At 40.1% G+C, this 24078-nt stretch overlaps 1 protein-coding gene across 1 annotated transcript in view; it reads left to right on the top strand.

The window, feature by feature from the left end:
- The first annotated feature begins 10007 nt into the window (after nt 1–10007).
- The window catches only part of ATAD1 (ATPase family AAA domain containing 1), a 65386-nt gene continuing 51315 nt past the window's right edge, over nt 10008–24078 (top strand). The window contains exon 1 of the mRNA XM_045081454.1: nt 10008–10066. The gene's annotated coding sequence lies outside the window, so the exon portion shown is untranslated. The remainder of the gene's footprint in view (nt 10067–24078) is intronic.

The following is a 24078-nucleotide window of genomic DNA, read 5'->3' as shown; positions in this document are numbered from 1 at the left end:
GGGAGGAGACTTTCTCTTTCCATTTCTTTCTTTTTGTACGGGCTGAAGGTTCTTTACAATGATCATTTAATGTTTTCATAAGGTAAAAAAAAAAAGGGGGGGGGACCTCGGCCAATACAATTAAGTCTAAAAATCAACAGATGCCCAATATCAGAAGAATATCAAATAAACCAGGGAGAGAGCTCAACTCTGATTGCACTTTTTTTTTTTTAAAGATTTTACTTATTTATTTGGCAGACAGAGATCCCAAGTAGGCAGAGGCAGGCAGAGAGAGGAGGAAGCAGGCTCCCCGCTGAGCCGAGAGCCCAATGCAGGGCTTGATCCCAGGATCCTGAGATCATGACCTGAGCTGAAGTCAGAGGCTTTAACTCACTAAGCCACCCAGAGCCCCCTGATTCCACTTTTAAATAAATGAGCACACTAAAGGAGTTCTGGCATTTAAGACTGAATGTCTGTTTGGTGTCCTCTGCCCCAGGGAAGTACTCAAGAACATCTGTCATCATTGGGGTCTAGTGTGGCTGACATGTCGCACCTTACCCTAGGTACCCTCTCTCCCTGGATCGACTCCCTCTCCTCTTCTGACTCTTCATGCTATTGAATAACTTTTGCCACTCAAAGAAAATAAGAGAAACACTCATCTGGTGTCACAGTACCCCCACTATTCAACGCAGTGGCCCATGATATTCGGATCCGGGGCTGTAAGAGCTGGGAGAAACCTCAAATTCCCTTATTTCACCAACCCCGTTTTACACATGGTGACCTGCAGCCCAAAGGATTTATATGCCCAGATTACACAGCTACTTGGGGAGGGACCCTGGATTGCAGCCTGGGAAAATTTCTGCTATTCCAACTGAAAATAAAGACGGGAAGAAAACCTCATTTTGATAAAATCCCAAAAGGTTAATTAGAGAGAAATTTGGCTACAGGTAGCTTTTAATAGTGTTTTCAAGCCTTGGGCAGGGGGAATGAAGGGAACAAGAAGACTGCTTGAGGACCCTCAAGGTTGAGAACAGGGTAAGACAGGGATAAGTAAGGAAACAATATGATTACTAATGCTCACTCTCTTGCCCTGAGTTGGGACAATTCATTACACCAGGAGATTAGGACTCTAAAGGTCAAATGTGAAAACACGAATTGCTACCCGTTGTTAGTTTGCTCCCCCTCAGTGCTAGGATCATTGGAAGAGTATCTCCCAAGGACATTAAAGAGGCAGCCCTCATATGGAGCCTGGAAAAAAGAAAAGGAAGGGAATGGCCAAGGTGGTTGGGAAGAGAGGGAACACTGCCGTCTGCTGAAGAGCAGGACACTGTATAAACGGTGCTCGGTATAATCAACAGGACATGTTCTGTAGGACGCAACACCACACAGGGGAGCTCCTTGCAGTCTGAACAGGTCACTGCAGAGAGACAGCTGGACTCTGGGTTTCAACAGGCCAGTTTGCCCCAGAGAAGTATTAGTTTGTTTCTGGTATGAAGGCAGGAGAGGCTGCACCCCTGCTTGCCTCTCTTCCACAAATATTTATGCCTATTCGTTCTGAAATTTCCCCTAAAACCTAAACCCCAAAATAATAAAATATGCCTGGTTGAGGCTAAGTAAAACAGATAGGGGAGGGAAAAGCAATACAGATAAGTTCATTCGAGTAACACATTCATGTGGTTAAGAATTCCCACGGGCTCACTAATACTCTTCCCCAGATAAAGGTCTTTTTTTTTTTTTTCCTTTACTTAACTTCCCATTTTTTCCTCTTCTATCCTTTTCTTTTAAAGATTTTATGTTTAAAAGGTTTTATTTATTTTAGAGAGAGCGAGAGACAGAGAGCAAGCTGGGGGGGGGGCAAGAGGGAGAGAGAGAATCTCAAACAAACTCCGCTCCACACAAGAGGCTCTATCTCATGACCCAGGAGTCACAACCTGAGCTGAAACCAAGAATCGGATGCGTAACCAACTGGGCCATCCAGGCGCCCCAAAACTTTATTTTTTAGGTAATCTCTGCTCCCAATATGGTGCTCACACCCACAATCCTGAGATCAAGAGTTGCATGCTCCAGTGACTGAGCCAGCCTGATGCCCCTTCCTCTTCTATCCTTATACAAATACACTGAAAGGACCTTTGCAAGAGAGGGCTGGGAAAGGTGCTGATCCTTTGTGCACGGCCTCGGTTTTTCCAAGCTGCCATGGATTCAATGTGTGTGCCCACCACCGCCACCACCACCTCCCCCAAAATCTTAGGTTGAAACTGGTATCAGGAGGTAGGCCTTTGGCAGGCAACTGGGTTCTGAGCATGCAGACCTTATGAATGGCACTAGTGCCCTTAGGAAAGAGGCCTGTCTGAGCTCCGTCCCTCTTCCACCATGCCAGGTGAGGTCAATCAGGAAGCTCACCCTCCCCCAAACACAGAACCCAATCCTGCAGGCAGGCTGACCTGGGGCTTTCCGCTTCCCAAACTGTGAGAAGTATATTTCCATGGCCTGGAAGCCACCCAGGCTACTGTGGTTAGCTGCAGTGGCCCCAAAGGACTAACACATCCTCTTCCTTCCATCCTACTCTCCCTTTCCCTGTCCTCTTTCTTGCCGTTCTCTTTCATCCTAGTCCCATCTCCCTCCTACTCACCTCTACATTTCAAGATTCTCCTTATTGGGGTGCGCGGGTGGTTCAGTCTGTTAAGCATCCAACTCTTGATCTCATCAGCTCCGGGCGTGAGATTGAGCCTGGTGTCAGGCTCTGCACTGGCTGTGGAGCCTACTTAAGATTGTCTCTCTCCCTCTGCTCCCCGACCCCCCCCACCACACGCTCTCTCTTCTTTTCCCTCTCTCTCAAAAAAAAAAAAAAAAAATCTTATTAACATACTGATACAGCTAGAAGACAGGTGTGAAGGTGACATTTACAGCACGGTCCAGTTACACGGCTCCAAGGGCTGTAATTCCCATCGTATATTATGCTATTGCTCTGTGCCTTTTGATTTTTCAACCACAGGAATACAGTATCTTTAATTTACATTTAATTTTTTTAAACCTAACCTAGTGGCCCAGTGGAGTGGGGGGGGCACCATTTAATTTCCATGGTTCCACTTAATGACAAAATAAAGCAGTTCTAGAGTCTATGCCTTATAGACTTGTTAACAATGTCTCGGGGTCAGTAAGTTCAAAAGTACTCTCATGGTGATTGAGGTTTTTCCATCTTACAGCAACTTCAGAAAGAATACCATAGAGAAACCTAACATCAGATCTACCTTAGAAGAGAAATTTTATCTTTTCTAAATACAAAAGGTGAATAGTTTTCTTTGGTGGATTTCTGCTAATTAGTTGTACTTAAGTATGCTGCGTTTCTTAAAAGATAGATAGGTTTGGCAGCCTGGGTGGCTCAGTGGGTTAAGCATCTGCCTTCGGCTCAGGTCATGATCTCAGGGTCCTGGGATCGAGTCCGCATGTTGGGTTCCCTGCTCAGCAGGGAGCCTACTTCTCCCACTCTCTCTGCCACTCTCCCGTTTGTACGCGCTCTTTCTCTCTCTCTCTCTGTCAAATAAATAAAATCTTAAAAAAAAAAAAAAAAAAGATGTGCAGGTTTTACATTTCAGGAAACCCAAGAGGAAAAGGAGGTCTGTAAGCAAAAGGTCATTAAACTTAACAATTAATCTGGGAATACTTCAAATCCTAAACATAAATTTCATAAAGCCAGGGAACTTGGGAAGAAGTGGAAGCTAATGGATAGAAACAGTATATTTTTCTAAGGAGAAAACAAACAAACAAACAAACAAACCCTTATTTTCTTAGCTCTAGGACTTAAGTCCTCTCTGAAATTTCTTTCCTGGACATAGTACCTTTGTCTTGGCTGCCTCCCAAAGAGTGGCCCCAGGCCACTGGCTGCTAGAGCTTACAGAACCACCCCCTTCTTAGGTCACCTGTTGAGGTAAGTGGAAGGGAGACCTAAATTAAGCTGTGCCTCACCGTCAATGTGTTCTTATAGACTCGCTAACTGTAATATATTTTATTGCTTTGTTATTTGGTCTTTATATTTCTTAAAATAACTTATAACTGTAAAATAGGATTGTCTGCATTTCAAATTCTGTTTATTTTACAATGTTGAGGCATTTGTCCTATTAACTGGGCAACCTTTCCTTATGATTTGAATTTGGCACATTAAGTCTTCTGTTTTTATTTCTTTTTTTTTTTTTAAGATTTTATTTATTTGACAGACAGAGATCACAAGTAGGCAGAGAGGCAAGCAGAGAGAGAGAGAGAGGAGGAAGCAGGCTCCCCACTGAGCAGAGAGCCTGACATGGGGCTCAATCCCAGGGCCCTGGGATCATGATCTGAGCCGAAGGCAGAGGCCTTAACCCACTGAGCCACCCAGGCGCCCCAAGTCTTCTGTGTTTAAAGTGGAATTCTCTTGCCCGAGGATGGCTGTTACTCTATTTTTGAAATGCACTGCCCCTTTTAACTATATCCAGAAATTTGCAGACCGGAAAGTTTTGCCCTAAGAATAAGCCACGTTTGTAGCTTACATACCTTGGTAGCTTCCTTGACTTGGGTTTGCCTGGTGAGGCTAGGTCAAGCAATCCAGACTTCTAGTTCTCCCAAACTGCACAAAATATTTTTAATAACCTTCTCCTCTAGACATCTGTTTGTTTCGCAATGAACAATTAAAGGCATTTCTGCTTCAGGGCACAGACCGCCACCCAAGGAGAGTGCTGTTCTTGTGCCACCGTGGCTGATGGAGACTCAGGATGCCCTTTAAAAGAAAGTAAGTTATGCATGAAAATACTTTCAGAGGTTGTCCCAAAGCAAATTGTAGAAATTACACATCTCTTAGAACTCTGGTCGCTTACCACTTACTGGCCACCAGTCATTTAAATACAATGACCATGGGGTTTTCCCAAAGTTAGAAGACTCCTATAAATCATGTATGGGGATCCTCAAAAGGGAACCTCTCCTGAGTCCTTGAGAACCAGAGCAACATCCTCAGCGACATGGATTTGGAGAAACGGTCACACGGCATAGGAGACTCGAACACTAGCAATTCTGCTGCTGGGGAGAAATCTCAGAGTAGGAGTTTCAAACTGGAAAATGGGGGCACACAGACAGTTTTTAGGGGGTTAAGTCCAGATCTTTATCTTCTATGTATACTCCCTCCTAAGTCTGAACTACCTGAGAACCCATGGAGTCAAGCACCCCTGTGGTTCCTAATCCCTACCTTCCATTCATAGTGGCCCTTTTTTCTTCTTTAGAAGAGAAAGGCACACCCATGTTCTTTATCTGGGTGCTTGAGGTTGTGCTGCCCCAAAGGGTAATGACATACAAGAAGCTAAAGAGACAATCCAAAATAATGAGAGCAACGTTAAGAAGCTGAGCCTACCGACAAACACTTCTGAATACGAGTATTAACATTTCTTCTTTCCTAGTGAATTGAAGAAAGACAGCACCCACTGATTAATCATTAAAAATAATCATTAATCATTAAAAATAACACCACTAAGTGATGTGGGGCATACAGCATGGAAAGCTTTCAAATAAATGAGTAACATCATTTACTCAATTTATTCTAACTGTTACCTACTTATTTATGTATGTGAATGGTTGTCCTCAGTGTTTATAATATAAAAGCAAGAACTGGGCATAAACCGATGCTGAACTGGTCTTCTAAAAAGAAGTGAAATTCGTTCATGATATACAAACCAATTTCTTAAAGTTCCATTGATTTTGTGTGTGTGTGTTTCAATATGATAAAAAATTTAAAAGCATTTAATTGGTCAGTTGTGAACTAAAAATAATGATAACTCAATTCAGAAAAATTTTTAACACTTTGGAGTATTACGGTTAAAGAAATTCAATGTAATTTAAGTTTATATGTAAAATTTGTTGGCAAAGAAATATGGTAAAGTGATCAGTAGAAAACACTCACACATAACACATAAAATGTATATTATATTTAGATAAGAACCTGTGACTGAAGTAGAAAGTTCAAGTCCCAAAAGAAAAAGAAGGGATGTAGAATTTCCCACTATAAGAGACCTTGTTCATATAATTAATGTTTGATGTATAATGGTGAGTATCAGATTACTTTGGTATTTTTATGCCACTGAATACATTTAAGAATCCCACTTCTATTTTTTTTTTTAAGATTTATTTATTTATTTGAGAGAGCAAGAGCCAGGGGCAGGGCAGGAGGAGAGGGAGAGAAAGTCTCAAGCAGATTCCCTTCTGAGCACAGAGCCTGACACGGGGCTTGATCCCAAGACCCTGAGATCACCACCAGAGCCAAAAGCGAGAGTTGGACGCTTAACAGGCTGTGCCACCCAGGTGCCCAAAGAAATCTACTTTTAAATGTTAATGTTTACATTACAAGCAAATCAATTCCTTTGCAACCAAAAGTTATGATAAAAAATTTGATTCCAATTTCCAAATTGTGGGGTAAAAAGTCTAAAGACTCCTCTTCTATAGAAACTTTCCTAGATGGCATACAAACACATAAGGACATTCACAGCAACAGTATTGGAAATAGCACGAAGTTAGAACCTAAATATCCATCAATATGGATGAATAAAATGTGATTATTTTCATGTAATAGAATATTATATACCAGGTTAATAGGAATAAACTAGATTAACCTGTCAACATGGGAGTATCTTGATTTACTAGACTATAGTTACATGTGATCCTCGGAATGATGGGGGTTTCACCTTCCTCCCCTTTCCCATCCTTCTCACAACAGAAAAACCAGTCGAGGAGGTATGAGCTCCATAGGCTGTGTGACATCATCCAAACCTTGACCCTGGAGCAGAGGACTTTGAATGGGTGTGTAACGTGATCATATCAAAGTTACAATCCTGAGGGTTCCACAGTTGTCTGACGCATTTTAATGACTAATGCCCTGCTGGGAGTGGAAGAAGGGGGATTAAAAGGGCCAAAGAACCAATTAGAAGGAAAAGAATTTCCCCATCATCTTTCTGAAATCTTACTTGCCTGGAAAGAAGTAAGGTATTTAGGGTGGAGAGAGGAAATATTAGTGATCTTGTAAATATCAAATGGTGAGATAAGCAGAAAGCAACTCTTAGCAAGAAATTCATTCTATGATAATAAAATCCTAGGTCACAAGTTTGTTTCTGTAGGAATGCAAAATCCGTAAGGCCCACTAATAACCATTAAGTTCCTTACCTATCTGGGTGAATTTCATTCCTCTCCTTCTGTTTAGAAAAATCTACTTAAATAGTTGAGTATTTTCAAAAATTAAATCCTATTTTCCAACTGACCATGATACAAAATTAGTGACAACAAAAAAATGGGAATAAGAGCAATAACGATACTATATACCACCATTTATTATTACTAACATTTGTTAACATTTAGAAATGTAGAAGCTCGTTAAAGGGCATACAGGAGGTCTTAGGAAGACCTTGGGCATGTTTACATTTTCTTTTTCAGGTCTCTGCAAACATGTTTTTATAAAGACAGCCTGGGGTGAGGACTTACATGTTATATATTATATAAATAATAAGGAATATTTGTCGATAACATACTACTGTTAGGAGAGCTACACAAATACATCTCCTGTATTTCTTACAACTTGACCCCATCTTCCTCTCTACCCCAACCCTTGAAGTCACCCCTCTCTTGTAACAGCTAAGGCTCGATGATCATGTCTGCAGGAATCTGCTCCTGAAACTTCCCAGCATGCTGCAAGTACTCTCTAGCAAACTCATCCCATCAGTTTCCTAGACATGCCCCCACAGGTATGAACCTCCACAGGGAAGCAGCTTTCACACAGGTGCCACTAGCAAAGTGGAGGAAAGGGAGAAAACGATGTCATTGGACTGACTGTATCCATTGACCCTCATAGTATGTGTGTGAAAGGAAGATTCATGGTTGTAGCCCTTGGTAGCCCTGGACATAAAATTAAACCGCATTGCCATTGCTGGTAAATCTTTCCAACTTTTTGCTGTGCTTAATAATTTCCTATCATTCCAGTCTTCTCCTTGGGGCACAAAATGGAGCATTTCTTGTGTCAGACACTCTTGGGGTTAGTTTACAGCAAACACACTCAACCTGAGTCACTTCTTGCTTCCTTCTACATCGCTCCCTGCTGCCTTACCCTGAAAAGGGACAGACTTAGCCATGTATACTCAGACCACAAACTCCTTGAGAAGCTATCTGGCATGGAGGTTAAAAGCATGGTTTCTGGAGCCAGAGAGTCTGCTTTCAAATTTTGCTCCGCCACGTACCAGTGGTGAGATCTTTGGCAAGCTGGTTCATCTCTCTGCATGCCAGCGTCATCCAGTGTCTAATAGGGATGGTAATAGTACTAACGGATGCAGCGGTTGTAATGGTTAAGTGAGGAGATCCGCAGCACTCAGAACAAGCCTAGCACGTGGTAAACACTGTAAGAGTGTCCACTAACTGTCACTGTGGGAAAGAGGCTCCTGTTCCTTCTAACTTGCCTCACTGGCCCCTACACACACCTTGCACATGGTTTGCCGTTTGGTAAGCTTTCTGTAAATGCTGAATGAGTGACAAATAACGATCAACAAGTGCCAGATGGGAGATGGAAAGGAAACAAGGACTCCCTTCACCCCCAGTCCTTCAAGATGTCCCAATAAACAGTACTTTCAAAATAATTGTACGTCTTTCATTGATACATCTTATGCCATAACCACGTGGCAGTTAAGAGTTTTGACAAGGAGCATTGGCCGCTGAGTCACTCTAGAATCAGGGCCTGCTGGTCCAGCGGTCCAATCACATTGATCTTGACCAGCCACATGCTTAAGTCACATGCCCAACATTGTGACATGAGCAAGACCGCAGATGAACTCATTCTTCCACCTATTCAAAGTTCTCTGAGGGGAGCCCGGTTCTGAAGATGTCACCTCCCTCCCAGCCCCGGCCCCGTGGGCTAGACCGTTTCCTGGGTAGTGTCTCCTACAAACTAGGAGGGAGGCTAATGTCAGCTGAGCCGTGTAAAGAACAAACCAGCAGGGGCTTCCCAGGAATCCGCCTGATTCACAGCATTCAGAAGGTACAGTAGCAGAATCAAAACGGCCCCCAGACTCCCGAGCTTCAGCCCTGACAACTCCTAACCCCATCTCAGTCTTCACTTCAGTGAAGCTACTCCTGGTTAGCACTGAAGTTTCTTGAAGGTTGGGGGAGGGTGGAAAAAACAACCTCTTGTGTAAACTTCTGTCCTTCTCACAATGCCTAGCACCGCTTTTTACCAGACACTCAGTAAAGGATTTATAAACTCAATAACTGAAAGACTGTGTACTATGTACAAATGTACACTTGAACATACAAATACAACTTATCAGCTGGATATAATATAATCCTTAGGTAATAATACTCATAGATTACACAACATTATCATGTCTTGTTACATAAACCTCTTCTTCCAATACTTTTGGTGGGGGGTATTATCTGGAAAGACCTTCCTCACTATTTCTATCTTTTTTTTTTTTTCTGGTCCCAAAGAGAACATTAACAGAGGAAATGTCCATCTTACTTAATATTCTGTGTCCTGAAAGGGGGGGTGGGAAGAGGAACCTATGAGACTGTTTTAAATACAAACCAAACACAGTAATATACCTTACCTTTCCCTCGGCTGCAGCATAAATAACCAAAATGCCCAGAATGTGGACTCCTGGTTTTATTTAAGAGACTAACTTCCCTTTCAAGCAGGTTCTGGTGAAATTATTTGTTTCTAACATTGCTTTTTTAATTTTCTCTAAGACAGAATGGTCAAATCACAAGTGAGGTTTAGTTTCACAGATTATACATATTAACTCTGGAACACTGAAATGGTTTAATAAAACTCTAGTGAATGGGGGGGGGAACTATAGCATTTTTCTTCTAGAATGAGTAATGAGCTTTTGTTTTCAAGGGAACCCCAGCAGAGTGAAAGCCAAGCCTTCTTGCCCACACAGACAGAGCTGAAACTCAGTCCTAGGGAGCAGGACAATATGGCGGACTAGAAATGGGGGTGGAGCCAGCACGCGAGGAAGAGGCAGAGGAAGGAGAGGCATTACCCTCGAGGATCAGCAGCTCCCTTCGAGCCGGCTCTATGGATTAAGACAAGTTCACAGAGGTAAAATATTGTGCAAAGGGGAAAAAGAAAAGAGAGCAGGTGAGATGGAAAAGATGAGTAGGGAAAAAAAAGTCCATCTGGTGGAGAGCAATAGAGCATGACCTGAAACTGCCTTAGGCACCAAAGCTCACTGATATATTCTAGAGTCTTTGGCTCACTTGAGACAATAACCTAGTTCCAGCCTCGTTCCACTCCAGTTATGACGAATTATCCTTCATTGTTGATGGTCAAGAATGACTAGTGTTTTATTTCCATCTATGAATTTATTTAAAACTATTCTCTGCTGAAGACAAGCCTTTATCAAGTGAAGAAAGCAGGGTTCCATAGCTTCTTTATCTTCTACACATTTACATTTTTTCAGCATTACTCTGTATCTTATATTTTCCCATGCTGTATATGAAAGAAATGGACTGTGGGTGTCTTACCATATGCGTTTGAAATGAGCTTCTCCCAGACCTAAATAAATAAATAAAAAGAATTGGTCCAAACAGGACCTGAACCATTTAGCCTTGAGATTATTGACAGCGAAAACATAGAGCTTATTAAGTCAAGGGGACCGGGACCCAAACAATCAAGCAGTAAATTTATTCAAAACATTGACATATCGGGCACCCAGGTGGCTCAGTTGGTTAAGCAACTGCCTTCAGCTCTGCTCATGATCCCAGGGTCCTAGGATGGAGCCCTGAATTGCGCTCCCTGCTCAGTGGGGAATCTTCTTTCTCCCTATCCTGCTCTGCCTGCTTGTGCTCTCTTGCTCTCTCTGCCAAATAAATAAATAAAATCTTTAAGAGAAGTTGACATATAAAAAAACATATATTTGATACATAACTAGACCAATAAAAAGTATTAAAGCGACCAGTCTAGTTTGGGGGGATTGTTTCTTTTTCTGTCTGGAAATTTAGTTAAGTAAAATTTGTTACTAAACCTTGCAGAAAATATGCTGGGTGGAACTACATAGAACTATGTGGAAAAGCTGTAGTTGAGTTGGTAAGAGTATCACAGTATGTAGTGCCATGAATGTTTTCATGAATATTTTGGCAACTGTCTTAAGTGAGGCTGGACCGCCATAACAAAGTGCTGGGAGGCTTGCACAACAAAAATTTAGTTTTGGAGGCTGGGAAATCCAGTATCAAAGTGGTGACTAATTCAGTTCCTGGTTTGCAGATGGCCACCTTCTCACTAGGACCTCACATCGCAGGGAGCAGGCAGGACGAGCAAGAGCATGAGAGCAAGCGCCCTCTGGTGTCCCTTTTTTACAAACTCCCTAATCCCATCATAAGTGTCCTGTCTCCAAGACCTTATCTAATCCTAATTACTTCCCAAAGGCAGTCTCTCTTGAATTACCATCATATTGGGGGTTAGGGCTTCAACATATGAATTTTGGAGGGACATTAACATTCAGTCCATAATAGCAAATAAAATATGTTATTCCAACACAAAGAAATGGAAAAATGTTCCATGCTCCTGGATTGGAAGAATAAATATTGTGAAAATGTCTATGCTACCTAAAGCAATCTACACATTTAATGCAATTCCTATCAAAGTACCATCCATCTTTTTCAAAGAAATGGAAAAAATAATTCTAAAATTTATATGGAACCAGAAAAGACCTCGAATAGCCAAAGGGATATTGAAAAAGAAAGCCAACGTTGGTGGCATCACAATTCCGGACTTTAAACTCTATTACAAAGCTGTCACCATCAAGACAGCATGGTACTGGTACAAAAACAGACACATAGATCAATGGAACAGAATAGAGAGCCCAGAAATAGACCCTCAACTCTATGGCCAACTAATCTTCGACAAAGCAGGAAAGAATGTCCAATGGAAAAAAGACAGCCTCTTCAATAAATGGTGTTGGGAAAATTGGACAGCCACATGCAGAAAAATGAAATTGGACCATTGCCTTACACCACACACAAAAATAGACTCAAAATGGATGAAGGACCTCAATGTGAGAAAGGAATCCATCAAAATCCTTGAGGAGAATACAGGCAGCAACCTCTTCGACCTCAACCGCAGCAACATCTTCCTAGGAACATCACCAAAGGCAAGGGAAGCAAGGGCAAAAATGAACTATTGGGATTTTATCAAGATCAAACGCTTTTGCACAGCAAAGGAAACAGTTAACAAAACCAAAAGACAACTTACAGAATGGGAGAAGCTATTTGCAAACGACATATCAGATAAAGGACTAGTGTCCAAAATCTATAAAGAATTTAGCAAACTCAACACCCAAAGAACAAATAATCCAATCAAGAAATGGGCAGAGGACATGAACAGACATTTCTGCAAAGAAGACATCCAGATGGCCAACAGACACATGAAAAAGTGCTCCATATATCTCATCATCAGGGAAATACAAATCAAAACCACAATGAGATATCACCTCACACCAGTCAGAATGGCTAAAATCAACAAGTCAGGAAATGACAGATGCTGGCGAGGATGTGGAGAAAGGGGAACCGTCCTACACTGTTGGTGGGAATGCAAGCTGGTGCAACCACTCTGGAAAACAGCATGGAGGTTCCTCAAAATGTTGAAAATAGAACTGCCCTATGACCCAGCAATTGCACTACTGGTTATTTACCCTAAAGATACAAACATAGTGATCCAAAGGGGCACTGTACACCCGGATGTTTATAGCAGCAATGTCCACAATAGCCAAACTATGGAAAGAACCTAGATGTCCATCAACAGATGAATGGATCAAGAAGATGTGGTATATATACACAATGGAATACTATTCAGCCATCAAAAGAAATGAAATCTTGCCATTTGCGACAACATGGATGGAACTAGAGCATATCATGCTTAGCGAAATAAGTCAAGCGGAGAAAGACAACTATCATATGATCTCCCTGATATGAGGAAGTGGTGATGCAACAAGGGGGCTTAGTTGGTAGGAGAAGAATAAACGAAACAAGATGGGATTGGGAGGGAGACAAACCATAGTGACTCTTAATCTCACAAAACAAACTGAGGGTTGCTGGGGGGAAGGGGGTTGGGAGAAGGAGGGCGGGGTTATGGGCATTGGGGAGGGTATGTGCTTTGGTGAGTGCTGTGAAGTGTGTAAACCTGGTGATTTATCCCCTGTACCCCTGGGGATAAAATATATGTTTATAAAAAATAAAAAATTAAAAAAATATATGTTATTCCAGTTCTAGGTTAAAATGGAGTAAGCACACGCTACCCTGCCTTTCTCACTGAATATACCTATGAGACCTGGATGGAACCCGAGGAACAACTATTTGAAAAGCCTATAAATAGTAGCAGGTGAACCAGGAAAGAAGACCAGAATCCAAAGCACCACTAAATCAGCAGTGATATTTTTAAGATTTTATTTATTTATTTAAGAGAGAGAGAGAGAGCAAGAGAGAGACAGCACACAGGAGCAGGGGGATGGGCAAAGGAAGAGGGAGAAGCAGACTTCCTCCAAGCAGGGAGCTCAATGTTGGGCCCGATCTCAAGACGCTGGGATCATGACCTGAGCCTAAGGCAGATGCTTCACCGCCTGAGCCACCCAGGCACCCCAGCAGTGGGTTTTCCATTCTGTTTTTTCCCCTACCAAAACCCCCTGGTCTAGATGTAAGGCAGCCTGAAATTCAGAATGGGTGCCAGGACAGAGAGAACTCCTGAGGGAAGCCCTCTAGTTCTAGTCTAGCTCATTTCCTGATGCTCAGAGAGTGTCAGGGAAATCTGTCATTTTTTGTTCTTTTTTGTTGTTGTTGTTCTTTTTTCTCTTTTTCTTTTTTCTTTTTTGTTCTCTAGTACCCCAGGCCCCAGGAAATCCTGCCACCCCAGCAGTAGCAAGGACTCCAATGGCACTGGGGGCCCACAGGCACCAAAATCTCAGAGGGAGGGAAACTTTCCTTTGTGGAGAAGCTGTGCTCCTGGAGGGTGGGAAATCACAGTTGTTTTCTCTCGGTTCTATTGCTTGGCCCAGGGCATGGCACAGTCTCAGGAAGCATGCAGCAGAACAGGATAATTGAAGCACTAGCTTTCTGGTGATGGGAATAAAAGAGGAAGTCCAGGGAACCAGGAAGGACCAGAGATCATGGAGAAGGAGAAACTCAGGAAAGTAACATAAAGTTGATTATAAACTCCTAGGCTCCCCGACAAGCTCCCCAAGGCCAGAGCTGGGCCTAAACAGTATACCAAAGATTGTGACCAAACCAAAAATGAGCTACCACACATGTCCCAGACTGATCACTGAGTAGTGGCACACATCGAAGATAGATCCAAATAGTACAGCAAATGCTTTGAAAACAGAATGGACATTGAAACCACAACTCACAGAATACTGGTTAGAATTTGCAGCTTGAATGCAACTACCTCTATTGCCTGCTAGAACCAAAAATACCAATATCCTGCATAGGATTTAAGCAAAACCCAGAGTCGTATAATATTCTAAATGTCTGGGATACAATTCAAAATTATTCAGCGTATATAGAACCAGGAAAAGCTCAACTCACATGTGAAAAGACAGTAACAGAGGTCTATGAACACACGATAGAGATGCTGGAATTAACTAACCAAGGCTGTAAAGCAGTTATTATAAGAGTGTACCAAGGAGTAAGGGGAAATATTCTTAAATACAGAGAAACAGAAGATTAAAAACAACAAAATTAAAGTTTTATACCTGAAAAATACAATAACCAAAATAAAGAACTCATGGGAGGGACTCAATCCCAGAATGGAGATAACACAGGAAACAGTCAGTGAATCTGATGATAATTCAACAGAAATTATTTGATCTGAACAATGAAGAGAAAAAAAAAATGGGAAGAAAATGCACAGTACCTCTGAGACCAATGGGACAAAACCAAAAGATCTAATATTCATGTTACTGGATATCTAGAAGAGGAATAGAAAGAATACAATACAGTAAAACATATTGGAAAAAAATGATTAAAAATTTTCCAAATTTGGTGAAAAATATAAATTACAGATTCAAGAAACCCAGTGAACCCTAAACATGATAAACCCTAAAGAAATCCATGCCCAAACACAGCAAAATCAAATTGCTAATAACTGAAGACAAAAAAAAAATATCATGGAAGCTGGCAGGAAAATAAAATGACACATTACTTAGAAGGCAACAACAATCCAATGACTACAGGTTGCTCATCAGAAACCATGGAGGGGAGAATAAAATGGAACAACAAAGTGCTGGGGAAAAATAAACCAAAACAAACAAAAAAACCAACCCTTCAACCCAGAGCTCAAAATCCAGGAAAAATATTCTTCATAAGTGAAGCTGAAATAACAACATTGTCAGTCAGGGAAGGAAAACAAAGAGAATGTATTGCCAGCAGACCTGTGCTAAAGAATTGCTAAAGGAAGGGGCTCCTGGGTGGCTCGGTGGGTTAGGCCTCTGCCTTCGGCTCAGGTCATGATCCCAGGGTTCTGGGATCGAGTCCCGCACTGGGCTCTCTGCTCAGCAGGGAACGGGCTCCCTCCCCCACCACCACCTGCCTCTCTGCCTACTTATGATCTCTGTCTGTCAAATGAATGAATAAAGTCTTAAAAAAAGAAAAAAGAATTTCTAAAGGACTTCCTTTAGATAGAAGGGAAGCTATACCATTTAAAAAAAAAAACCCTGAAACATCAGGAATAGAGGAGGAACAACATAAATGGTAAATATCTAGACTATTCTTCTCTTGAGTTCCTTAAAATATGTTTCATGTTTGAAAGCAAAAATGGCAACATGTCTGATGAAATTTTCAATGTATATAAATGCGGTACATAAGACAATTGCAACACAGAGCATAAAGGGATCTACATGAAATGATGGCAAGACCTCCATATTACACCCAAAATGGTAACATAGATTGGTTCTATGTGGATTATGGAAAATCAAACATTTATATTTTAATCCCAAGAGCTATGAAAACATTTTTTAGGGGGATATGGAGAGGGTGGCTGAGTGATGGACATTGGGGAGGGTATGTGATATGGTGAGTGCTGTGAAGTGTGTAAGCCTGACAATTCACAGACCTGTAACTCTAGGGCAAATAATACATTATATGTTAATAAAAATAATTAATTGAAAAAAAAAACATTTTTCACGAAGATATATAGTGAAAAACACAGTAAGTAAAACAGAATACTAAAAAAACATTCAAATGTCCCAAAAGAAGGCAGTAAAGAGAAAACACAGAAATGAGGGGGAAATTTTAAAAAAGGAAACCAACAGAAAACAAGTAAATATATCAAATCTCCAAATATACCAATAATTACATTAAATAGAAATGGTTTTAAATAAAGCAATTAAAACCCACAAATTGGCAGAGTGGGTACACAGGACATGATGCAGCTATGTATTGCCTGTAAAAATCTGAATTCAAATATATTAATATAGGTTAAAAATAAAACGGAAGAATAGATGCCATACAAACGCTAACCAAAACAAGGTAGAGTAGCTATATTAATATCAAAGTAGACCACAGAGCCAAAAAATAAATAAAAAACAACCAAAAAAAACCACAAACAAACAGATTACAAGAATTACAAAATACATGGATTAAAAGCAGATAGAACTGAAAGGAGAAACAGACAAATCCACATTTATATTTGGAAACTTCAACATTCCTCTTTCAGTAATGAATAGAACTAGTAAACAAAGTTGGCAATAATATAGAAGAATCAAACAATACCAGTAACCCACTGGATTCAACAGATATTTTCAGATTACTCTACTCAACAATAGCAGAACACATATTATTTTAAATGTACATGGAACATTCAGCAAGACAGACGATATCCTGGATCATAATATAGCCTAAAAAATATGTGAAAGAACTGTAATCATACAAATAATACTCTCCAATCATCATGGATTTATTTTTTTAATTAATTAATTTATTTGACAGACAAAGATCACAAGTAGGCAGAGAGGCAGGCAGAGAGAGAGGAAGGGAAGCAGGCTCCCTGCTGAGCAGAGAGCCTGATGTGGGGTTTGATCCCAGGACCCTGGGATCAAGACCTGAGCCAAAGGCAGAGGCTTTAACCCACTGAGCCACCCAGGCGCCCCCCAATCATCATTGATTTAAATTAGGATAAAATAACAAAAAAAAGAAAGAAAAGAAAAATCTAACGTGTAAAAACACCCTTCTAAATAATCCATGGTCAAAGAGGAAGTCAAAAGGGAAATGTGAAAGTATTTTGAATTGAACAAAAATGAAAATACACCAATCAAAATTTATAGGATTCAGCCAAAATAGTGCAAAAGGGAAATTTACAGTATTAAATGCTTAGACTTAAAAAAAAAATCTCAGGAGCGCCTGGGTGGCTCAGTGGGTTAAGCCGCTGCCTTCGGCTCAGGTCATGATCCCAGGGTCCTGGGATCCAGCCCCGCATCGGGCTCTCTGCTCAGCCGCGAGCCTGCTTCCTCCTCTCTCTCTGACTGCTTGTGATCTCTCTCTGTCGAATAAATAAATAAAATCTTTCAAAAAAAAAAAAAGATTAAAAAAAAATCTCAAATACTTATCTTCAAAACAAAACAAAACAAACAAAATACAAGGGGTGCCTGAGGGGCTTAGCTAAGCATCTGACTTTGGCTCAGATTATGATCTCAGGGTCCTGGGATCAAGCCCCACATCTTTCTCTATACTCAGCATAGAGTCTCCTGGAGATTGTTTCCCTTTGCCTTTCCCTTTGCTTCTCCCCTGCTCGCACCAAGACTCTCTCTCTAAAATCAATAAACAAAATCTTAAAACAAAACCAAAAAAGGAGCAAAATAGAACTAAATCGAGCAGAATAGAAGAAATAAGCTATGAGCAAAAATAAATGAAATTGAAAATAAAAAATTAATAGAAAAAAATAATGAAATAAAAAACATCTTTTGTGGGGCACCTGTGTGGCTCAGTGGGTTAAGAGTGTCTGCCTTTAACTCAGGTCATGATCCCAGGGTTCTGAGACTGAGCCCCACATTGAGCTCCCTGCTCTGTGGGGAGTTTGCTTCTCCCTCTGCCCCTCCCCCTGCGTGTGTTCTCTCTCAAATGAATAAAATCTTAAAAAAAAAAAAAAAAACCTGACCCTTTGAGATAAATGAAATTTATAAATCTTAACCAAAAAAGATATAAATTATCAATATCAGGAATCAAAAAAAGGAAATCACTGTAGACCCTGTAGATATTACAAGGGTACTAAGGGAACACAGTATCTTAAAACACATCAAGACAACTTATGTAGAATGAACAATTGTTAAGAGCAAACTACCAAAACTCATCAAAGAGAAAATAGACAACCTAAAGAATCCTATAGCTGCAAGGACATTTTTAAAAAACCTTTCAATATAATTTCCCAGGCCTAGGATGGTTACACTGTAGAATTCAATAGATATATAATGATGAAAGGATACCAATTCTATATAAACTATTCCAAAAATAGAAGAGGATAGAACACTTCCCAACCTATTTTTATAAAACCAGCATTGCCCTGATACCAAAACAAGACTAAGGCAATTAAAAAAAAAAAAAACTATAGGTTAATATCTCTCATAAACGCTGACATAAAAGTCAAACAAAATCTTATCAAATTGAACACTGAAGTATTCTTTAAAATTATATGCTTCGGGACACCTGGGTGGCTCAGTTGGTTAAGCAGCTGCCTTCGGCTCAGGTCATGATCTCAGCGTCCTGGGATCGAGTCCCACATCGGGCTCCTTGCTCCGCAGGGAGCCTGCTTCTCTCTCAGCCTCTGCTGCCACTCTCTCTGCCTGTGTGCTCGCCTGCTCGTGCTCTCTCTCTCCCTTTCTCTCTCTCTCTCTGGCAAATAAATAAATAAAATCTTTAAAAAAAAAATAAAATAAAATAAAATTATATGCTTCAACCAAGCAGGGCTTATCCTGAAAAGGCAAAGCTGCTTCAATATTTAAAAAAATCAACTAATGTAATCTATTATATTAACAGACTAAAGAAGAGAAGATACATAACCATATCGATTGATGCAGAAATAGCACTTGAAAAATTTCACCATCCATTTAAGATTTTTTAAAAAATTGTCAGCTAACTAAGAAAGAAGAGAACTTCCTCATCCTCATAGAAGTCACATACAAAAAGCTAACATCTAATATCATACTTAGTGATGTAAGACTGACTACTTTCCCCTTCAGATCAGGAGCAAGGCAAAGATGTTCCTTCTCACCATCGCTATTTAACAAAAACTCCTAGCCCATATGATAAGGCAAGAATAAGAGATAAAAGGCATGCACATTGAAAGGGAGAAATGAAAATGTCCCTACTTGCAGATGACATGGTTGAAACCAAAAGTGACCCAAAAAACTCCACCTAGAACTGAGTTAAGGAAGGTCACAGGAGATAAGGTAAAAACACAAAAATAATCTTATCTATATACCAGCAATGAACAACTGAAACTGATTTTTTTTAAATCATTAGAATAGCTCCAAAATTATTTAAATACTTAAGAATAGATTTAACAAAACATAAGCAGGATCTCTGTGCTAAAACTACAAAACACTAATAAAAATAAATAAATAAATAAATCTATTTGGGGACAAGAAAACTTAACTCCCCAAGCTGATGCACAGATTTAACTCAATTCTATTAAATATCCCAGCAGAATTTTTGTGGAGACAGCCAAGCTGATCCTAAAATTAACACAGAAATTCAGAAGAACTAGAAAAAGACAAAAATAAGTTTGAAAAAGGAGAAAAAAGTTGGAGGAATCATACTATCTGATTTTTAATTTATGCTATAAAGTTAGATTAACAGGACAGTGTGGTCATGGTGAAGGGATAGTTACGTAGATCAGACAACAACTCAATGGAACAGAACTGAGAACCCAGAAAGATGCCCTCACAAATATGGCCAACTGATTTTTGACAAAGCTCCAAAGGATAGTCTTTTCCACAAAAGGTGTTAGACATCCGTATACTTAAAAATGAAAATCTCACACTTTATACAAATAAGAACTCAAGATGTATCATAGGTCTAAATGTAAAATATAAAAATTACAGAAGAACCTTTAGAGAGAGTCTCCATGATCTGGGGTATGGCAAAGACTTCTCACACATGACACCAAAAACATGATCCATAAATGAAAAAATGTGACAAATCGGACTTGATCAAAATTTAAAACTTTACGAAAGACACTAGTAAGAGCATAAGAAGTTACAGACTAGAAGAAAACATTTGCAAATCAAATACTGACAAAGGCCTTGTACCTAGAACACATAAAGAATCCTCAAAGCCCATCAGTAAGAAAACAACCTAATTGTAAAATGAGCCAAAGACGTGAACAGGTGTTTTGCCAAAGTAGATAACTGCATGGCAAATAAGCTCATGAAAAAATGTGAGTATCTTTAGTCATTAAAGGAAATGTCAATTAAAACCACAATTAGATACCTATAAGAATACTTAAAAAATACAGTTGACATCAAATTCTGGTGAGGATGCAGAACAAATGGAACGCATATACATTCTTGTGGCAGTGCAAAATGGTCCAGCTACTGTGGAAAACAGTTGAGCAGTTTGTCATAAAGTTGAAAATCTCTTATCATATGACCTAGCAATTCTACCCCTCAGTATTTATCCTAAGGAAATGAAAACCTCTGTTCACACAAAAACCTACACACAGATGTTTACAGCAGCTCTCAGCATAATTACCAAAAACTGGCAACAACCTAAACGTCCTTCAGTGCTGGAATGAACAAACTGTAGTATAATGGACACCTACTCAGCAATGAAAAACGAATGAATTATTGACGTATGCAGCATCTTGGATGAGTCTCGAAGGCATGCCTGAATAAAAGAAGCCAGGCTCAAAGGCTACATACTGCATGATTTAATTGCTACGTCATTCTCGTAAGACAAACCTACAGTGATGGAGAACAGATCCATGGTTGCCAGGGGCTGAGGAGCTAATTAGGAAGGAGTCACACAAGGTGGTTTTTTAGGAGAATGAAATTGTTATGTGTCTTGATTGTAGTGATGGTTGTATGAACATATTGTATCAGAATTCAGAAAACTATATACACACACACATATGCACAATTTTACCGTATGTTAGTTTAAAATAAAACTCAAATAGGATATATTGTTATAATATTTGAAAACAATTTTTATTAGGATAACAGCAAGATTCAGAGGTAACCACTAAGATTCAATAACATGTAATATTTCTTTCAATCCTGAGAGAATGTGATTCCTTGAAATTATATCCTCCTAAAAATATATCTAGATCTTCCTTAACCATTTCTATAACACTGGAGCAGTTGTCTTTATCAAAGGAAGAATGCATATGTCTTATCTTTCTTAATGTTGGTTTGTTACTTCAGTGAGAGAGATGTGTCCCAAGATTAGCACACCACTCAGTATGTCAACAGTCAATGAAATTAACAGTGAACTGTACCATGTAGAAAAGGGATGGAATTTCTTACTCTTGAATTAACTTCCCAGAGAACGAGATTTTAAAATCTTCTTTAAAAAAAAAAAAAAAAAAGAGGTAGGGCGCCTGGGGGGCTCAGTCATTAAGTGTCTGTCTGCCTTCAGCTCAGGTCATGATCCCAGGGTCCTGGGACTGAGCCCTGCATCAGGCTCCCTGCTCAGTGGGAAGCCTGCTTTTCCCTCTTCCACTCCCCCTGCTTATGTTCCCTCTCTCGCTGTTTCTCTCTCTGTGTCAAACAAATAATTTTTTTTTTAAAGAGGTAAAATTTATTTTCTGTTAAGGAAAGTACCAAGGGAACTCATAGGTAGAAATAAATCTATGTCTTTACTCTTGCACGCTTCCTCTACAGCTCTCAATTAAAACATGATTCATGAGAATCTATGTGAGTGTTTTCAGAATTTGTCATAGTAATCTCTCACCAACTGGAGGTGCTGATAGGTGCGTTCCTGAAAAGTGTCTTGTTAACTGAGACCTTCATTGGCAAGTTCAAGGTTTCATAGAAAATAGGGAATTTACAAGAGCATGAAAAATCATACTGGTAATAAAGCAGAAAAGACGCCTTTCCCTCAGTTGCTCATGAGCTCAGATCTGCTGTGGAAGATGGGGTTTATTTTACATTACCCACACTTCTTTTTTTAAAAAGTTCTTGATATAGGCCTTAGTATATTGGTATTTAATGCCTTCTTGCATTTGCTTTCTCTCTAGTACCATTTTTGCAAGCCTTGGCAACATTCTTAGTAGCCAGCTGGTTTTTCCACAAAAGAAGGGCATGGTTTCTCCAGGCCTGCCCTCCTACTGTTATTCTCTACTTGTCATACATGAACAGGGTGTAGAAAAGCAGACCTCCTCCATCTTTACCATCTGACCTTAAGACTGGGATAGGGGTGGAGATGAGGGTAGGGATAACTGTGGCTAAGTCCTTGAACTTAAAGGAACTGAACTCTTCCAGACATACAGTGATCAATTATCTTATAGTTCAAGCATACAAATGTGAAACCACATTGTGACCCAACTATGACTGGTGGAATGGGGGCCGGCAAATCTTCTTGGAAACCTTCATCACTTAATATTTTAAACTATACTCCCAAACCTAGCAAACCTATTCAAATTTAGCCTTCATTTGTTGGGTCCAAGGGGGGAAGAAATTCAAAGAAGTTGCTTCACACTCAGGTCAGAGAGAATCACAGAATCACGGAATGACGAAGCCTGTAGAACTAGCTCAGTTCTAGAAGTGGTGACCCAGAAAAGTTATCCAACACAGGACAGGCCACAGAGCGGGCTCTTTCATTTAGTATTATCAGAATTTCTCAAATACTGTACTCAATAATCTGCATCTTGCATGCTTGAAACTATTTCGCGAGAGGCCGTTTTTGTACCTGACACTCTGAACTTGGCAATACTTTCCTGTGTTGGGTACAGAGACAGAATTTGGAGACGGTCATTAAAACGGAATACCCTAGACCCCCACCTTCCTATCAGATGAGGAAGAATGTTCCCAGAGAGGTTTCTGGTTGTCTCCTGGTTTTGTCTACATGTGCAAGTTCACATGCTAGAAACGTTTATGATTCACTTAACTGAAGAAACAGGATGACTTACTCTTTTCCCTTGCCCCACTTCAAAAAAAAAGAACAATCAATGTATTTCACGACTTTAGACACCACTCAAACTGTTTCCTTGTCTACCTCCAAGAATTCTAGGAAAGGAGTGGGGGGAGGCTCCTTAAACACTAGCCCATGAGGACAACATGATAACAGACTATGGAAAGCCAGTCCATCTAGCCCAAGTGGGACTGAATGATGGACAGATTGGAATGTGGAAGGTGGAACACTGTCCAGCTCGAGATTCAAGATCATCTAGACAAAATTCTCATGTTGCTTTCAGCCGAATAGAATCCTTAGCATATCTTCTGCTTTGTGCACAACACCATGGTGGGGTGGGGAAACACTGTTGGAGGGTCAATCTCTTTGTCTCCTTTCCTTAATTGTCCCCTGTGTGCCCCCCCACATATATACACCATCTACCTGAGAACATAGGAGACATAAAGAAACAGGTATGGGCCATGCCTCTGGTACTGGCCTCGTTCAACACTGACAGCTCTCAGAATGGCTCTGGAATTTAAACTTAATCAGTGGTGGACTGGAAAGGAGAAAAGTGTATGCAACTCTATCAGGTATAGTGTTCTGAAGTTGAATGCATCTTTGAGCACAGCCGACTTAGTATACTTAATTTGTTTCCTGTACTTCTGTGACTCAAGTTACAGGCTTTTTCTTTCTTTCTTTTCTTACTTTCACCTTTGTTTTGTTTTTCTGGTTCCAGAAACACTGACAATAAAAAGATGAGAAGGGTGATTTTAATGTTAGCTTGACAGTACACTATTGTGGGGCCGCTCTAGGGTGAAAGAAGAAGGTCTAGTATAATCTCCCTCTTAAGCATCTAAAATCAGCGAGGTTTGACCTTATCTTTGCTTTTGAAAGCCACGTACTCTGTCTCTAAACAGGATATAGCATTTCTTTTGCTCAGGAAAACTCCCTCAATTTTAGAAGCATTTCCATGAGTTGTACATAGTTAATTTTTTTAAATATGTTGTGCTCAGATAAATT

Source organism: Mustela putorius, unplaced genomic scaffold, assembly GCF_011764305.1.
Source record: "Mustela putorius furo isolate JIRA1106 unplaced genomic scaffold, ASM1176430v1.1 tig00000577_pilon_pilon_pilon, whole genome shotgun sequence".
Classification (NCBI taxonomy): domain Eukaryota; kingdom Metazoa; phylum Chordata; class Mammalia; order Carnivora; family Mustelidae; genus Mustela; species Mustela putorius.
This window is presented reverse-complemented; position numbering and strand designations above follow the sequence as displayed.